The sequence below is a fragment of the Primulina eburnea genome, unplaced genomic scaffold (assembly GCF_022965805.1).
Source record: "Primulina eburnea isolate SZY01 unplaced genomic scaffold, ASM2296580v1 ctg1083, whole genome shotgun sequence".
In the NCBI taxonomy this organism is placed as follows: domain Eukaryota; kingdom Viridiplantae; phylum Streptophyta; class Magnoliopsida; order Lamiales; family Gesneriaceae; genus Primulina; species Primulina eburnea.
The window spans coordinates 16529-20933 of record NW_027330629.1 but is presented as its reverse complement, the minus strand read 5'-3'; the positions used below and the strand labels follow the sequence as shown (position 1 = coordinate 20933).

General features: G+C 37.5%; 1 non-coding gene across 1 annotated transcript; it reads right to left on the bottom strand.

The window, feature by feature from the left end:
• Positions 1–3125: 3125 nt before the first annotated feature.
• On the bottom strand, positions 3126–3233 carry LOC140820504 (small nucleolar RNA R71). Its single transcript, XR_012115502.1, has one exon. It is a non-coding gene; the product is annotated as a small nucleolar RNA R71 (small nucleolar RNA).
• Between the last annotated feature and the right edge of the window lie 1172 nt (positions 3234–4405).

Genomic DNA, 4405 nt, shown 5'->3' with positions numbered 1-4405 from the left:
AGAATGGAATTGATTAGAATGGATATCAGATTTGCACTGTGATTGATTATAAGTTATTGGAATTAGTATATACTGTTGTGGTATCACCGGTATAGCAGAATTATACGATTGTACCGTCAGAATTTAATAAGACAGAGATATCTTGATTTAAATAGAATATTGATATTGTCATTTCCCGCTTGAACATTGACAAACTTTGAAGCCGAGACTTCGATTGTACCAGAGCAACAGAACGAAAGGTATAAATAATTGTTGATTCGGGATTGCACAACTCGAGTTAGGTTTGACTTGAGTTTCCCAAAATCACATACTTTATTTTGTTGCATTGATATTTGCAGATTATCAGATTGATATGTTTAGTCTATTGAATTATAGCAGAGCCAGAGTTTGAGTCTAGGGCAGATCAGCCTAGCTAGGGCAGAACCGCCGAGTCTTTGTCAGAACCGCTGAGACTCTAGACTTACGGTGTATCGATGAGCTTAGATGTAGATCGACTTCTATTGTAGACATTCGATAAAGCATGCCGAAGTCTAAATTAGATCGGGATCCCTAGGTTAGAAATAAGTTAAGATAAGATAACAAGTCATTGACTTAAATACAGATTTGTATTGATTCATGTAGTCAGACTGGATACATGTTTTAATGATTGTTATGCTTTTATATATGTTTTATATGATTGCATTGATACATTGTTTATACTGGGATATTTATATCTTACCGGAGTTATCCGGCTGTTGTCTTGTCTCTATGTGTGCATGACAACAGGTGGGACAGGTTCAGGGTCACAGAGGTGCAGAAAGATTGAGTTAGAGTAGTGATTCCGGACTTGGATATAGATAGGTTTTATTACTTAATTGTAGTAGTTGAACCTAGTTTTGAACTAGATGCATGTTATACAGGATTTGTATTAATATACTGGTTTGTATAATAGAATGATTCCATTACCTTCCGCATTTAAAAAAAAAATTTAGACCCTTGTTTATTCTAATTGATTAAGTTAGTCCCAATGACGATTAAGAAGATGATTAGCGTCCGGGTCCCCACAACTGATCGGCTATATAGTCAACTAATAATAAGTTTGACACGTCATCAGTTAGTGCGTATGCAACAACCGATAATTTGTACAAAACTGATATGATCTGTTGGTAGGTGAAAGATTGTTTAGAAGGGGGGGGGGGGGGAGAGTTGAATAAACACTTGACAATTTTACCACATTTTCAAATAATGAGTCAGTTTAGTGATAAACTGAAATCATGATTCTTGTTATGTCAATGTCAATCAGTTAACTAAAGAAAGTAGGGAAATAAACTGACTGACAGATATAATAAAATTGAAATTATGAGACACAAGATTTATTGATGTTCGGAGATTTCAGTCACTCCTACGTCACCCCTTCTATCAAGAAGATAGGAAATTCACTAAAAGACTTTGATCAATACAAGACTTGTACAAACCCTCTTCAGTTTTGGGCTTAACAATTCCAAACTGAAACTCATAGTTTCAATACAGTTTATCAGTTCACAGCTGATCTGAAACTAATCAGCACAACAGATCTCTATAAGATCGAAAATCAAAACAATAAGTGTTTGTGCTTGTAAGCTTGATGTATACCCTTGAATGCTATGAATGTATATGCTAAGTGTGAGTGACAGAGGAAATATTTACGTATTTTAATACAATGTGTGAGTCGTAGTTCGCATCGTTCTGGGTTATTTGGAGTCTAAATTCTGCCTATTTCTTTTTATTTTATTGCATTTGATCACCGCTCACATAAGTCTGTTCATGTGCAGAAAAATGGAGAAAAAGCAATTGGAAGAGAAGGCTGGGACAGAAGATGTCACGCTAGGGCGGTCAGTACGCCCCAGCACGAGTGCCGCAAAAGAAATGAGTGCCAAGCAGAAGACCTCGCGCTATGGCGGTCAAACTTTACAGCCCCAGCGCGAGAGGCTGAAGGAAAAAGAACAGAAGACCTTGCACTAGGGCGGTCAAGTTTGACCGCCCCAGCGCAAGAGGCTGCGGAAGACACCAGTAGTACAGTAGATCGCGCGCTGGGGTGGGGAAACTTGACTGCCCTAGCACGAATAAAAATAAGAAAGTTTCCTTTTTGGATTTTAATCAATTTGGAAGGTGGATGGCTAAAGAAAAAACCTAGGCACTGAAAATCAGACATCATTCAGCAGCCACCACAAGCCTTGGAGAGTATTTTGCGCTTGGAGTTGAAGATTTGAAGATTTCGGACATCGTTCTTTGCGTTTTTTCTCAAATATATTATTTCTAGTTTATTTTTTATTTTTTAAACATTGTTGTATTGATTTCTTCCATGAATTCTAGTAGCTAAACTTTACATATTTGTTGGGATTTAAGGGGATCATACCCCGAACTTTGATTTGGTTAATTCCATTGTCGACGTTGATTTATTCTTGATTATACTACTGTTTTGCATTGTGATTATTAAAGCGTAGCTAACTTTGATAATAGTCTTATATTGCGAGTGAGGTCGAGAGAATAGCTTGTGATAGGAACGAGTAGAATAGTTCGTGGATCTAAAATTACATAGACATATGAAATTGGATACGCGTCGATAGTCATAGTTCATTCGGACGAAAACTAGGGGATTTCATAGATCGATATTTGATTCACTCTTGATAAATAATTAAAGACATTTAATTACTTCACTGAGTAGAATTTGTTTGGCATAGCTCGAGAGAGTGTGTTCAATTGAATAGAAAATCATGTCGGAAGCGTAAATCACGATCGAACGAATTGATAAATTAATGAGGGGTAGGTGAAATGAAATTCCCCAAAATTCATTTCTCACTGAATTTTAATTAACCATTCTAGATATTATATCTCATTATTTAATTACTGAACCTTTTTATTTGCATTTTTTATTTGAGCATAGTAGTAATAAACAACCCTTCAAATTTCGTTGCTAAAGATTTGATAACTAAAAATAATTGTAAAATACAGTCTTCAGTGGAACGATACTCGTACTCTAGTAGATTATACTATTACTTAACATCGTGCACTTGCGATTAATTTTTGAGCATACAAAACCATATTTTTATTAAGGATTCCACAGTGCAAGGCATATATCATTACATTTGCTCCATCTAAGACCATGAAGCTGCGGGCATACATTATTACATTTGCTCAATTCGAGCAGGAGTCTTTATATGAGGCATGGGAGCGTTTCAAAGATCTATCATACGAAGATGTCCTCATCACGAACTGCCACTTGGGTTAGTCGTTCAGACCTTTTACTATGGCTTGCTTACTCCTAATTGTACTATGATAGATGCTGCTGCTTGTGGAAATCTCTTGAGAAGCTGAGGAAGGATACGAGTTATTGGAGGAAATGGCTGCTAGAAGCTATCATCCTCAATTTGAAAGGAACAACTAGAGGAGAAGTACAGGAGTTCACCAGGTAACTGACCTTTCCGTTATTACTGCACAACTTGATGTCTTGAACAGGAAATTGGACGGCTTGAATATGGGTGGCATGGCTATGCGTCTTCAAGAGATATTCTGTGATAAGTGTGGAGGTGAACACTTTGTGAAAGACTGTCAAGATGGCAATCCCTTCATGTGCAAGAAGGGGCACCAGTGAATCAAGTGGGAGTCCAAAACCGTCCAAGGAATGACCGTATTCGAACACATACAATCTTGGATGGATGCAACATCCCAACTTCTCATGAGGTTGCCAAAACAGTCAGAATCGATCACAAGAGGACAACCATATGGGAAACAACCGATGTTCAGATCTGACCCTCCTAGAGAAAAAAAGTCCAATTTGGAGCACATGATGTCTAAGTTCATCTCATCTACCGAAACTAGAATCCAAAATCAAGATGCGTCGATAAAGGGGCTGGAGAATCAGATTGGATAGTAGCTAAGATGATAGCAAGCAGAGAGCTGGGCACCTTGCCAAGTAACACAGAGACCAATCCAAAAGAGCAACTGAAGGCCATCGAGTTGAAGAGTGGAAAAATTTTAGAGTCTAGAGGGACAGAGAAAAATCAAGAATTGGATGAACATACTGAGTTATCAAAAGGTAAGCCTTCTAACTCTGCACCAGCACCCACTGCACAATCTAAATTTGTTATCCTCCACCTTTTCCTACAACATTAAAAAAGGTGAAAATAGATGCGCAATTCGGTAAGTTTTTAGAAGTATTCAAGAAATTGCACGTAAATATTCCCTTTGCTGATGCTCTGATGCAAATGCCAAGCTATGCTAAATTTCTGAAGGACATCTTAGCAAACAAGAGAACATTGGAGGATCACATGACGGTGAATCTAACTGAAAATTGCTCTGCTTTGGTGCAAAACAAGATTCCACCGAAACTTAATGATCCACGGAGTTTTTCTATTCATTACGTGATTGGCGATATTCTTTTTCATAA